At 43.2% G+C, this 15564-nt stretch overlaps 1 protein-coding gene across 1 annotated transcript in view; it reads left to right on the top strand.

The window, feature by feature from the left end:
- Positions 1-15564, top strand: part of VDR (vitamin D receptor) — a 251234-nt gene that overhangs the window by 43885 nt on the left and 191785 nt on the right. The window contains exon 2 of the mRNA XM_073576675.1: positions 13229-13321. The gene's annotated coding sequence lies outside the window, so the exon portion shown is untranslated. The remainder of the gene's footprint in view (positions 1-13228; positions 13322-15564) is intronic.

Raw genomic sequence — 15564 nt, 5'->3', positions numbered from 1 at the left:
AATAGTGACTATATCATGTAAATGTTTAAAAGAGTGTGGTTTCTCCCTCTTTACCCCCATCGGCACCATGGGATCATGATTGTGTGGTCCTGATATTTGACATGGCAATTCATGAGCAAATAGCGGCTTTAGAGTCTTCTGGCTATAGCGGCCTGTTCAAAAGTCAGCGACGTTTAGATGGTAAATATCAACTATTTCATTCCTGTGATGCCACTTTGCCTTAATTCCTGAAAAGCACCTGAATGGTTAATAAACTACCTGACAGCAGTTTTAAGTATGACAGGGGGTGCGGTTTTTAAAATAGTGTCACTTTTGGGGGTTTTCCAATACATAGGACCCCTAAAGTCACTTCAAACCTGGATAGGTCCCTAAAAAAATAATTTTGTAAATTTCTTTGAAAAAGTAAAAAAAACATTGCTGCTACATTTTTAAACCTCCTAAAGTGCTAACAAAATAAAATAGCATTTTACAAATGGCGCTGATGTAAAGCAGGCATGTGGGAAATATTATTTATTATTGTTTTGCTATGGTATGACCATTTGGATTAAAGGGATAATCATTCAAAGTTTGAAAATTGCTATTTTTTTTACATTTGCCAAATTTCTGATATTCTTTATAAATAAACACAAAACATATCGACCTAAATTTACCATTATCATAAAGTATAATGTGTCACAAAAAAACAATCTGAAAATCACTGAAATTTGTCGAAGTATTCCCGAGTTATTACCACATAAAGTGACACTGGTCAGATTTTTAAAATTTGGCTCCGTCACTAAGGGGTTAATAGCCTATTAAAGCTCCATGTTTATTGCCTCCTTTCCAGAATAATAACACTAGCCCCCTGCTGTCTGCTTTCCCTCATCTTTTTATTATAAATATTGGGAATCACACTCCATTTTTTTCATTTATTTTCATATTTATTAGCTAAATACATTGAGGCTGTGTGCACACGTAGCGATTTTTAAGCGTTTTTGCCGCGATTTTCAGCGCGAAAACGCTTAAAAATCGTGTACAGAATGCATCCCACGCATTCCTATGGCATTCTGCACATGCTGTGCTAATGCGCTTTTTTCCGCGGCGGAATCGCATTGCGGAAAAAATCGCAGCATGCTCATTCTTTTGTGCGGAATCGCAAAGAATTGCCGCGATTCCGCACCCATAGGAATGCATGAGAATCGCTTATTTCCCGCATGTGGCTATACCCACCATGCAGGAAGTTAAGCGTCTCATGTGCGGTTGATACCCACGGTGTGGAGGAGAGGAGACTGTCCTCCAGGCCCTGGGTACCATACCCCTGTAAAAAAAGAATAAAAAATAAAAAATCGGGGTATATTTACCTTCCGGTGTCCCGCGCTGCATTCCCGGCCTAAGCGTTCCCAGTAATGCCTTGCGGCAAGGCCCTGTAATGACGTAGTCTCGCGAGATCACTATAGTAACGCGAGACTACGTCATCACAGGTCTCGCAAGGCATTACTGGGAACGCTGAGGCCCGGGATGGCAGCGCGGGACGTCGGAAGGTAAATATACCCCGATTTTTTTATTTTTTTAATCATTTTTAACTTTCTATCTTTTACTATTGAGGCCGCATAGGCGGCCTCAATAGTAAAAACCTGGTCACACTTGTCAAACACTATGCTTGACGAGTGTGACCAACCTGTCAATCACTTTCCAAGCGATGCTTCAAATCGCTTGGAAAGTGCTTGAATATCGCACGCGAAAATCGCGGCAAAATCGCGATCATAATCGCGGTGAAATCGCGCGGAAAAAAACGCGCGATTTCTGGGAAGGAGTCCGGTTTTTAGTGAGCGTTTTAAAACGCTACGTGGGCACACAGCCTTACAGTAAACTACACGCGCACTGCGCTTATATTATACTATATTGTATTCTATTACATTATCTCACTGACATATCTGTCTATTCTGACGGTTGGGTTGTATACGTGCTGTACTTGGCTGATGAAATGTCAGATTTCCCTTGAGATGGGTGCTTAAAAATCGGACGTCACACCCATGGTCCGTGTGCCGTGCAATTTTTTCCTCGCACCCATTCACACGTGCATTGGCGAGTTTCATCCAATATACACAGTCAATCGCACCATACTGTACATTTTTCTTCAGTCCGATTTGAGCTGAGGAAAAACTCACAGATGAGCTCTGATTCCTTGCACGCGCCAAGTTTATACACAAGTGGGAGCGAGGTCTTAAAGGGAAGCACGAAATAGGGAAGGAGAAGGTGAGCAGAATGATATATAGGTTTGTTGAAAAAGTTTCAGTAAAACTTGCATTTTAGTCATTGACATCTCTGCTGTGTGTATGCATAGGAGTCCTGCTTGTGATTGACAGTTATCTCTGCAGCACGGTCATACTGGGAAGACCGTCAATCACTGAGTAGGACCTCCCACCGGACTCGTATACATGCAATACCAGGGATTTCAAAAATGCAAGTTTTTCTGAAACTTTTCCCACAAACTGTATTACAGCCTGATCAGCTTCTCCTGCTCTATAACATCCTGCCTGCAGATCAGAGACCATGTTCAACATGACAGGTCTCTTTTAATACACACCCCAATGTAAAGACATAGTTACACCCCTCCCCAGAATAAAAAAGCAGTGCATACATGGTCAGAGGTAAATGTCATTTAAGGCCTCATTCAGACGTTCGTAAATTTTCCCGTACACAAAAAAGAAAGTCAGATTTTCCTAAGTATTGTGGATCAGAGTTTCTTCATAGTTCGGTCAGTGTTTTATCAGTGATTTTGTCATATAAAAATAGTAATTAATTACAAAGCTTGTCCTACCCATTGCAATTTTAAAAAAGACAGTATGCATTGTGTGCTGTGACTTTTCATCAACTCATAGACTTGTAAAATCGAATTGCATAAGTAATTTTGATCACTGACTCGGATTAACAATGGACATGCCTACATGAATTTTTCGGGTGACCTACTGTCTGTAAAACACCACAAAAGTGAACAATTTCATAGACTATAATGGGTATGTGTTCTGTTCATGATAAACACAGGCAGAACATGTATGCCTAAAAGGAGGTATCTGAATGAGGATCAAGATATGGCACCTCGGATATTTGCTTACTTTTAAGGAGCCCAGGAGATCTCCCAATTTTTTGGTGAAGTTTGTAAGAATGACTATGTCAGGTGTCTTGACCAGAATCCGCGACGAGTTCTCTATTTTTGACCAGTCCAACTGGGACAATTTTATTAAAACTTAATAAATTTGCCCTTAAATTACTTAATTTTAATTTTAGATTAAGTAATTTTTCATATACGAGTGTTATCCGTTTTTTTTTACATAAAGCACCTGCACCTACGACCGCCTATGGGGCTGTTCACATGTCAGTGATTTTTTTTCCCGAATCAGTGGTCCATGCAAAATTGTGGAGACATTCCTGATATTGATCCGACTGTTGTATCAAACTGTGCAATGAAAGTCTATTTGTCTGTGAAACAAATCGGACAGCACTTGGATGATATCTGTGTGCTCTCCGTTTTTCACTGACTGATAGAAGAAGGTGGAAAAAAATGGGTTTTTTTCCCATCATTGAAAAAAAGTGACGAAACCGGATCAGAATCACAGCATTCAATCCATTTTTCTCGTGCATCTAAAAACCCTGACGTTTCAATGAGGCTTTCAAATGTACCAGATGCAGCAGTCCCATGTGCTGGAAAATAAATTTCATGCACCTTTTAGACTACTTAGGTAAGGTGTTTAGAAACTACCAGAAACTGTTAGATGGCTTTGTGCCAGAAACTGTCCCTAAAATTTTGGTGCATGGCATTACAAACAACGGGGGAGCGTCTCTCTTTGTGGACAGTGCCAAGTCAGTATATGGAGATTTAGGCTGGGGTCACACTAGAGAGAAATACGGACGAGTGAGAGGCGTTAAAAGCACGCATTACACACGGACCAATGATTCTCTATGGGTCAGCTCCCAACAGCCGTATATTTCTCGGCCGTATTTTACGGTCCGTGCCAATCGCAGCATGCTGTGTATGTCAGCGTATTACGCCTGTAATACGCCAATGCAAGTCTATGGGTGCGCAAAAAAAACGCATTACACACGGACCAGATGTGTGTCTTGCGAGAAATACGCACCCGGTGTCCTATAGAAAAGTCGGCCATTCAATACGCTATACAGTAAACTCACACTGACAGGTTTAATAAAGAAACAAAAGAATAGATCTATAAACATAGAATACATATATATATATATATATATATATACACACACACATGTCATTGAGACATATATATATATATATATATATATATATATTTCATATAGTTCTACATAGCCGAATAGCCGCTGAAACATTTGTCGGCTTCTGTAAAATCATTCCCCAACCCGGCTATGTAGAGCTATAATATAAATAACTATATATATAATTGCCTTAAATTGTCTGTCATCCACTTCCGTCTGGATGTCCCCGAATCCCACAATCCACTGCGCCGCAGCGGAAGTACGCCAACCACCATTTTAGAACACCCAAGTGATGCCGCTCGAATCCAGGACGCAGCTGTGATCCCAATCGGGGCTGGGATCCCAGCTGCCGCTCGGATCCAGGCCACCACTGCGATCCCAACCACCGCTGGGATCCCAGCTGCCGCTTGGATTCAGGCTGCCGCTGCGATCCCGAGCGCCACTGTGATCCCGACCGCCGCTGGGATCCCGGCCATCGCTGCGATAACGAGGCTGTGAAAAGGGTGTAACGAGGGGGTATTATTATTTAATTATATAGCACCATTAATTCCATGGTGCTGTACATGAGAAGGGGGTTACATACAAAGTTATAGACATTGTTAACAGTAAACAAATTTACAATGACAGACTGGTAAAAAGGCGGAGAGGACCTTGTCCTTGCGGACTTACATTCTATGGGATAGTGGGGAAGAGACAGAAGGTCGGGGTTAAAACGAGAGGGGTGTATTGAAGGGGGTATAATGAGAGGGTGTAATGAGGGGGTGTAGTGAGGGGGGGAGTAATGAGAAGGATGCAGCGCCGGACTCCCGCCAGGACTCACCGCTTGACTACACGTGCCGAATCACACCGCTGCCTGCCCACCCACCTCCGTGCAGTCACAGCCGGCAGGAAAGACCGCAGCTTGAGGCCTGTGCTGGAGATTGGGTGCGGCCACCCTCTGGTGGCACCGCACACCATTTCCAGCACAGGCCTCAAAACACCGTCTTTCCTGCCTGCTGTGAGAGGGGTGTAATGAAGTGGGAGTAATGAGAAGGATGCCGTCGCCGGACCCCCACCAGGATTCACCGCCTGACTACATGCGCCGGTTCCCGCTGCTGCCTGCCCTCCCACCTCCATGCAGTCACAACCAGCAGGAAAGACCGCAGCTTGAGGCCTGTGCTGGAGATTAGGTGCGGCCACCCTCTGGTGGCGCCGCACACCATCTCCAGCACAGGCTGCAAAACACCGTCTTTCCTGCCGGCTGTGGCTGCATGGAAGTGGGTGGGCCGCCACCCCCAGCGTCACAAAGCTTCCCCCATCGTGATGTTACTGCCCTCCCGATGCGATAGCATCGGGCACACGTAGTATATAAATATGTGTCTCTATAACATGTGTGTGTACATATGTATATATATATATATATGGTATGTATTCTATGTGTCTATATCTATTTCGTTTGTGTTTGAAAACCTGTCATAGGGCTCCATTATATGTCCATTTTGCAAGCCTGCGAGAAAATCTCGGCACACTGATGCCATACGGATTACATACAGATGGTTACATGCGCAAAATACGCGACCACACCTTGATTATGGATAACACACGGAGCACTGTTTAGGGGACTTTTCTCCGTATTACGCATGTAAACTACGGACCGTATTTTGCGTCGGTTAGTGTGACCCCGGCCTTAGGCTACGTTCCCACAATGAGCGTTTGGTGCATTTTTGATGCGGCATATTTTTGCTGCATCAAAACCACAGCGTCTTTGGGTATGTTCCCACGGTCAGGAATGGCTCAGTATTTGCTCAGGATTTGATGCAGGTGAAATCTGCACCAAATCTGCATCTGAGGTCACTGGCAGGTCACCTGCGTTTTTTATGCGTTTTTTACATTCTTTTTTGATGCATTTTTCTGCATGCATTTATGATACGTTTTTTCATTGCATGATTTTTTTTGTCACTTGAAATAAAGCTAATTGAAAGTTGGCTTCCAGGAAGGAAAAAAAAAGAAAAAGGTGATTTCCTGTTTGCAGATATAGTGGCATATGTTCCCATGATCAGTAAACGCTGCGTGTTGGATGCTACATACATCTGCAGCGTCCAACCTGCAGCTCCAGCTGTTACAGCATAGTGGATGGGATTTCAAGAAATCCCATGCCCACTTTGTGTGCACCAATGCCCGCGGCTCATCCGCAGAGACGGACATGCAGCGTTGCTTTCCAGACTGCAGCATGTCAATTTATGTAGTGGAGATGCTCCATTTCCGCTGTAAAAGTTACCCATACACTTTCATTAGATGCGGTATAACCGCACTATCTTCCTAGTCACATGCGTATTAAGTGCGGGAACACAGCTTACTACGCATATGTACTAATTTACATAATGGTGAATCTTGTGACACAGCCGGAAGTACACTACACGGGAAGTGGAGGAAAGCACAGAAAGGTCCCCTCCTATTTTGATAAATAAATGATAATTTAAAAAAAAATGACATGGGGCCCTCCTTTATTTGTTAACCAGCCAGAGTAAAGCAGACTACTGGGACTGGTATTTCAGGCTGGTAAGGATCCAATATCCATGAACCTTACCAGCCCGATAATACCAGGCCGCAGCAGTTTGCTTACTTTGGATGGTTAGCAAAAATAGTGGGATCCTATGGCGTGGTGTCCTATTTTTGTTAACGAGCCAAGGAAAAAAGAAACAGCTACAGCCTGGTATTCTAAGGCTGGTGAGGCCCATGGATTTTGGCCCTCACCAGCCTAAAAATAACAGCCCGCAGCCGTCCCACAATTGGCGCATCCAAAATTCCCATAAATATATTCCTTTTGTCCCTAATTTTTCATTTTCACAAGGGTAACAGGAGAAAAAAAAGTTTTTAGGTCAGGTTTTCCCAGACATGGGATACCAAATATTTGACTTTGTTTCTTTTTGTTTTTACATGAATATATGTTTTTATTGGATTAATAAATATTTTTTGTTCTTTATTTTGTGATTTCTTTTTTTATATTTTTGCAATTTTTAAAAACTATTTTTTTTTTACTTTTTTAACTTGTCCCAGGATTGGACATCAACTTTTCCTTCCCTGATCGCTGATCTAGTACTCTGCAATGCTTTTGCATTGTAGGGAATTAGATCAGCATCTCAAACACAGGGAGAAGGCGTGTATCCTCCAGCAGGAGCTTACAGGCTATTGTACCTGGGTGACACCACGGCTGTCACGTGACCGCTGGTTACTTCTGAAGGTGAAGATGCCGGGGCCACGTACCTTGCCTTATCTCCTGAATTTGCCCTCCGTCTGTACCCCCACCCAGGGAAGAGGGGAGCAGTTGTGCACCGTAGTATGCGAACCAGACAAACAAAGTAACATGAACAGGGAAAATACCAGGCGTACAAATATTCACTCACATATAACAGAGGAATGCACCGGGGAGGGGAGGATGGAGTAAAACAGTAGGAGAAGGAAATAGAATTATCAGACCATACGCTCTCTGTACTGCAAAAAGAAATTTACACTGTTTAAAAATTAGGTGAAGTGCTTCTTTTCAGCGCAGGAGTAGGAGTAATCAGACACTGTGGTCTTCTGGCTCCTTTCTGTTGTGGTAACCATGTGACAACGACCATGTTTTGCCCTGGGGTCACCATTGAGACCTTCAGTGCAACGTGATGGCAATTGCGTTGTGCCGATGGGTGCAGAGAGGGAGCTCCTTTCCTCTGCTGTGCTGATCAATGTCGCTATCACTACTGACAGTAGCATCAGAGGGGTTAAACAGCCGTGATCGGCGGTAGTATCAACCATGGGTGTTGATGCAGGGTGTGAGCTCTCATACATCACTGACACCCGCTTTTGATCGCGTCGGCGCTCTGCAGTTTGCGGGAGCTTTTCTCCAACAGTGCCGTGCTTTTACAACATCGTGAAGGGGTTAAAGGCCATGCACTGCCCCTCTGGGAAATTAAATATGTAAATTGTCCCTTCAGAGAAGTAGAGGAGAGGATCTCTAGCGCCACCTATTGAAAGTGACAATCCTAAAAGTCAATTTCGACACTTTGTGAGCCTTGGATTATGAATTAAAGTAAAAGCCAAAACTATATGTAATAAACTTGCCCTGTTTAACCCCACAACAAAAATGTATTTCCTTTTTTCAGTAGCGTAAATGGTAAATTAAATGCAGACATATAAAAGTGCCACGCCCTGCATAAATATGCACGTAAACTGCTACGTAGACAAATAAATAAAGTTACTTAGGCTCATGGGAAGAGATGAAAATATTAAAGTAAACAAATTGAAAACTTCTTTTTCTACCCAGGGATTAAATCGGATTGCTTAATCAGATTGTCCGTGAGATTTGAGATTGTAAAATGCAGTTTATTTTCTGCAGAAAAAATGCTGCAAAAATTCTATGTGTGAATATGGCCTTAAAGAGTTGAGCGAACCCCACTAATTCCCAACGTAAAAGGGCTGTGACACAGAGAAGTGTCACAGCCCTTTTACGTTGGGAATTAGTGGGGTTCCACAGTCCTGACATATCTCTCTGACATATCAGTAGATAGAATACGCTGGACTTTCCCTTTGAACCTTTTTGCAGACATCCTTATACTAACATGAACCTTAGTAGGCTTCAGAAATATTTGTTGGACAAAGGCCAAGGTAATGTTATTTGTCACTGAGGTAATGATATTTATGATCCTGGTAAATAGTTAAACTATATATCCAATTCTGAAAACACTAAAGGCGGCCATACACCCTGGGTAGCTGTCATCAGTTATTCCCACCACCCCCAGACATAAACAGACTTGGCTGGATTGAGTGTTTTCTCATTTAGCAGAAGGGATCTCTTAGGCTGTGTGCACACGCTGCGGATTCCGCTGCGTTTCCGCAGCGGTTTTGGCCGCTGCGGACACGCAGCAGTTTTAGCTGCGGTGTACAGTACCATTCATTTGAATGGGGAAAAAAAAAACGCTGTGCCGACGCTGCGGAAAAAACCGCGCGGATTTGCTGCGGTTTTGAATCCGCAGAAATAATTGCATGTCAATTCTTTCTGCGGAAACCGCTGCGGGTTCCTATCTCCACCATTGTGGAGATAGTGAATCCGCAGGACCAAACCGCAGGCAAAACCGCAGATAATCCGCAGGTCTTTGGACCTGCGGATTATCTGCGGTTTTTGCAAAATCCGTGCGGATTAATCCGCAGCGGATTCCGCAGCGTGTGCACGTACCCTTCGAACAAAAGATAAGGTATATTTAAACTTAACATGGTCCACCCATTTTTTATTCCAACAATCTGCCATAGACAGTAATAATCTATGGGTAAGAATTGGCATAGATTTTTTTTTTTTACATGTGTGTAAAAGGCGGTACACACCTAACGTGGTGTCAAAACATGGGAGCTTTTTGACATATGTGTTGGCTACCACTTGCAGACCTGAGAAGTACTTTTCCTTTAAAGAGAACCTTACACCTTGGATATGATGCTCTACCCCTATATTCTTCTTCATGAGTAAGGATTAATACATCATGGTTATCTCGTGGTACCGCCATCATGGGCCCTGCTGATACACACAGCTTGGTTTCTGCCTCCTGCTAAACTTCTGCAGTTAACCACTTGACTTCTGCATCTGTGTCGTTAGACAGAGGGACAAAAGCTGTACACCTTTCGCTCCAGCAGTCTGATCACCGGGTGCCAATGTGTTGTCATTGCAGCCAGGGGGATGTAACACACTGTAGCCCAGGCTTCCACGCTGGTACTTCTACTAGATTCTGCCAGATGCAGGGTCTAGTAAGATTCCTTTTAGATTTATAATACACTTCAATACAGAAGTACAAGCTTTCCAGCACCAGAAGTCTCTGGTCCCATAATGGAAGTAAAGAGTAAAAATAAGCTTAAAGAAGTTGTCCAATACTTGGACAACTTCTTGTCATACCTCTCGCTTGGCCCCGATAAGATAAAAAAGCCTCACCTTCCTTGCCGGCGCCTTTCCCGCAATGTCAGCACTTACTCTCCCCGGGGCTTATGTGCTGTGGTGTGACACGTGACGGCGGCGCTGATTGGGCGCCGGTATCACGTTTGACAACACCGCATGAGAGGCGAGTTCCGAAACCGCAAGAACGGCGCTGGGGCCTAAGGCGAATATAGGCTTTATTATTTTATGGGGACCTAACATTTTGGACAACCCCTTTAATAAATGTCAAGGTTGGCCCGCGACTTTGTCCAAGCTTTTAATGTTGGCCCTCTGTGTATTTGAGTCTGACATCCCTGCTGTAATTGCTCTGATCTGGTGAATCATACCAGGTCATTTTTATCACACAACTTGCTGAAGAGCCCGGCGCTGCCCGGGCATAGTAACTAACTGTGGTTAGTTATAGAAAATTATAATTATCCTCCATCCCATAGTCCCGTGCCCATATACCCATTCATACATATCCACGATCCCATAGGCCCGTGCCCATATACCCATCATACATATCCTCCATCCCAAAGTCGAGTGCCCATATACCCATCACACATCCTCCATCCCATAGTCCCATGCCCATATACCCATCATACATATTCTCCATCCCATAGTCCCATGCCCATATACCCATCATACATATTCTCCATCCCATAGTCCCATGCCCATATACCCATCATACATATTCGCCATCCCATAGTCCAGTGCCCGTATACCCATCACACATCCTCCATCCCATAATCCCGTGCCCATATACATATCCACCATCCCATAGTCCCGTGCCCATATACCCGCCAAACATATCCTCTATTCCATAGTCCAGTGCCCATATACCCATCACACATCTTCCATCCCATAGTCCCGTACCCATATACATATCCGCCATCCCATAGTCCCGTGCCCATATACCCATCATACATATCCTCCATCCTATAGTCCCGTGCCCATATACATATCCTCCATCCCATAGTGCCGTTCCCATATACCCATCATACATATCCTCCATCCCATAGTCCGGTGCCCATATACTCATCACACATCCTCCATCTCATAGTCAACCATTATGACATCATAATGAGCGGCGGCGGGGCTTGCAACCTTTGATGACATCAGCGTCGCCATGGCAACCATTGTGACATCACAATGAGGGGTGGGGCTTGACGCGCACACACTTTTTCCCCCAGTATGTAGACAGGGGCAAAATTGTTTGGTGAATTGGAACGCGCGGGGTTAAAATTTCGCCTCACAACATAGCTTAGGACGCTCTCGGGGTCCAGACGTGTGACTGTGCCAAATTTTGTGGCTGTAGCTGCGACGGTGCGGATGCCTATCCCGGACATACAAACAAACATACACACAATGTTAGATTTGTGTTTTTTTTTTTCCACACTTTTCCTGCACTTTTCCCTTTTTTTCCCTTGCAATCTAGTCTGATGAAGGGGCCTTCTGAGCCCTGAAAGCTTGCAAATATTATTTCTCTGGTTAGCCAATAAAGGTATCACTCATTGAATAACTTTCTCATTATTTTGGGACCTAAGTATTTACATCGATTTTTCTGGCTAACACGGTACTACAATATTATTTTGTATTGTACTTCCCTTTTTTTCAATACTTTGTATGGTAAAAATTAATGTGGTTGTTCATAATTACAACTAGTCCCGGAAAAAACAATCTTATGTGACTATGCCGGAAGAAAAATAAAATAGTTTATGGCTTTCGGAAGAAGGGAAGGAAGAGTGCAAAAATGAAAAATCACTCTGCTCTTAAAGGGACTTTTCCCTCTAATGGGCTAAGTATTTATCGGCAGCTAGCTGCTAACGCTCCCAATGTTTCCTGACTCTGAGCGGTCCTGACCACTCTTGCCAGGGATTATACTTCCTGTGACATCATGGCAGTCGGCTATCAATCTACATGATGTCAGGAGTGATGGAGCAGAATAGAAATTAAAGTACGGTACCTGCTATGTCACCTACCGAAAAGTGCTTAGAACCATGGGGATTAAACAATCCTTTAAGGGGTTAAGCAGGGCTCCTTGTCAGCAGAGGCAGGATTACAATGACAGGTAACACCTCTATACACAGCTGATAACACAGGATCCACCAGTCACAATAGGTAATGTCACTGCTGACCCTGATTTTTCTCCTTTCACAAAGACCACTGTACACGCTCATTAGATGCTCAGTACAAAAGATAGGTTTGGAGTGTGTTCATTGCTGCTAATGTACATGTGAATCTTCTGAAACAACAAGAAGTTAAGAGTCTAAAATAGTCCCATTGACCAGTATGAAAATTGTAAGATTTCTATTTTTTTATTTTTAATACAGATTGTGATAGAGAAAGAAAAAACCCTTTGGCAAAAAAACATTTAACACAAAAACTTGAATTAAAAGTAAGGCTATGTGCCCACGTACGCAGAAAATTTCTGCATGAGAACCGGACTCCTTCCCAGAAATCGCGCGTTTTTGATGCATTTTTTCCGTCCCCAGTGTCTAGAAAATAGCTAAAAACGCGGACTTTTCTGCAAAATTAATGAGCATGCTGCGTTTTTTACCGCAATGCGTTTTTTTTCGCGGAAAATAACGCATCAATATGCACAAAAAGCGATTTTCAAGCGTTTTTGCCGGTAAAACGCTTAAATAACGTGAAAAAAACGCTTACGTGTGCACACAGCCTAAGGTAATTTTCTGATGATAGCTTCCCTTTAAAATCTCTGCTTTGTCTGAGCTTAGGAGTCCAGTGGGAGGTTTCACTTACTGATTGGCAGTGATAGTGTATAAACATGTATACAGAGGTAGATGTCAATCCCTGATTAGACCCGCCCACTGGACTCCTAAGCCCAGACCCAGACTGCAGAGATTCTGATGAAAAAATGCAAGTTATATATAACTTCTTTCCACAGAGCCATACTGTATATCAATCTGTTCATCTTCTTCTGCTCTACATCATGCTGTCCGCCAGACTGTTTGGTCAGCCTACCATTAAAGCAATCGTCTTAATTAAGTGGGAGCGTAAATATCAACTTTATTATGCTGGGAAACATCAACTAGGCACAATAATGCCATTAACAAGTTATTTTGTTTGCAGGAACAGACCACTGAAATCCTGTGGTGAGAAGCCACTCCCAGTTGGAGGACTACAGATCCCCGACTGTTGATGATTGCTGCCTGACTACAAACAGTGAGTAGATTTTTGGTTATTTTAATATAAGCATGATTTAACTCTTTTCGGTCTGATTTCACATGGTAGGTGGCAAACGAGAAACCTCTTAACACCCAAGTGATTTTTTTTTTCTTTATTTTTGTGCCTTCAGTTTTTTCTTGCTTTCCAAGAGGCATAGTTTATTTATTCTCCTATCGACATAGCCATATGAGGGGCTTGTTTTTTTTTTTTTATATGGAAAGAGTTGTAGTTTTGCATGATGTCATTCATTTTACCATACAATGAACTTCAAAATGGAACAAAATAATTCAAAGTAGTACGAAATGGTAAAAAAAGCAATTCTGCCATAGTTTTTTAGGTTTTGTTTTTCATTTTTGTTGCATGGGAAAAATTTTCCAGGTCAGTACAATTACAATACCGCTCTTGCACTCATTTTTTTTTTTTTATTTTAATTTAAAGGGAACTTGTCGCTTCGGATAACATTATCAAACTTCCGGTAAATATCAAAGGTGCCCAGGAGAGGCTCATGCGAAAGTTAGCTCATCCTAGGAGCTGCCAGTCAAACAGGCGTGGCCGGGACAGCTGCAGTCACCGCTCACTGTTCTCTGAATGATGGTTGTAAACACAACCAGGCACTTTGACTAACAGCCGGCGTGCATCAGTGCAGAGCTGGCTGTCAGTCAAAGTGCTGGGACGTGCTTACTGACGCCACCCAAAGTGCTGGACCGTGACTGTAGCTGTGCCAGCCGGTCTTTACAACTGAAAACCGTCACCTCCTGGGTTCAGTTCATTTTCTCTCGGCATCCTCGCTTTCAGTACAGCAGCCGGGCTCCATCGCAAAATTATTCATTCGAAGAATAACCCCGTATCTGGAAGTTAATAGCCTTGTACAATGTGACAGGTTCCCTTTAAGTGCTGAAAAAAAAAAAATGAAGTTTGTAAATAAAAAAAAAATTGGCTTTTGTCATCATTTTCCTAGACCCATACGGTTTTTATTTTTCCATTGACGGAGCTGATGGAAGGCTTATTTCATGGGTTTCAAGCAGACGGTTCTACTGATTTTGGGGTAGATACAACATTTTGATGCTATTCAGTGCCTGAAAAAAAATTGCAATCTTTTTCTCTCTATGGTGTTTACTTTAAAGGTTAAATCATTTGATATTTTGATTGGCTGGACTTTTACTGCTGCGGGGATATCAGATATGAAGTTTTATATTTTTACATTATTTTATATTTTTCATTATTATTTCTTGTGCTTAATCTTTAGCACCCTTAGGAGACTTGAACCTGTAGTAGTCTGATCGCTTTTGCTATGTACACAGATGACAGCAATGGGGGCCTTCAGCGGGCCCCCAACTGCCATGGTAACCCTTTGGTTCCCTGCGATCGTGATGCGGGGAGCGGATGGAAGCCAGAATATGCGAGTGCCAGCAACCGCGCCATTTAAAAGCTGTTAGGTGCTTATTTTGGCAATAGAATTTAGCTGGAGCTCAGCTCCTGAGCCCTCCGAACACACACGGTGACCCCGCTCCATGATGGACATGTTGGGCGTTAAGGGGTTAAGCAAACTGTAGGGTTGATTTCAGCCTGTATGGTGACCACATGTGTGTCCAGGATCCGCCTTGTCCGGGCTGATGAGTGCCCAGTGGGAAATATCTGAGAAGGCCTGCAGTAACATGTGGCCATCCGGCTGTCGTGGAGCTACACGTTCTACTATTCCTTTAGAAACACCTTACGCTGACACACAAACCGATGTAATCTGGGCAGCTGCTTCCTCTATTTTTTGCTTATAGCAGTGGGATATTAATATGTCTAGGTGACATTAGTCATCGCATGTTTTTCTGTAATGATGACGCTGTTTTGGGTTAAGTCAATGTTTCTGTTGCATAATTGCACAACACACAGCGACGTCATTCACCTTCCTGTCACCCTTCTGTAGGCAGCGGTGTGACTTCTCATTTCTCGGCTGCTGCGGATGGTGTACAGCTATCTGGTCCCGGTTATCAGCAGCACCCTATCTCGTCCTCTGCCCTAGTTCTCTGCTTATCACCAGTAGAATTATTAGTAGATTATATAATTTTGTACTCCATTAATCGTTCGCTGCCTGCGGCAGATAAGCCATATCTCGTCTTTTACCATCGATGATAGCTGAATGCCTCTGATGTCATACCTTGGCGAAGTGAAGAAAGTTATGACCGCTACAAACACAAACCAGGATTATTAATCCAGACATGCCAGTAAGACTCGGCTTCCCCCACTGG

Source organism: Dendrobates tinctorius, unplaced genomic scaffold (genome assembly GCF_039654945.1).
Source record: "Dendrobates tinctorius isolate UK_male_01 unplaced genomic scaffold, ASM3965494v1 ptg000051l, whole genome shotgun sequence".
Classification (NCBI taxonomy): Eukaryota; Metazoa; Chordata; class Amphibia; order Anura; family Dendrobatidae; genus Dendrobates; species Dendrobates tinctorius.
This window is presented reverse-complemented; position numbering and strand designations above follow the sequence as displayed.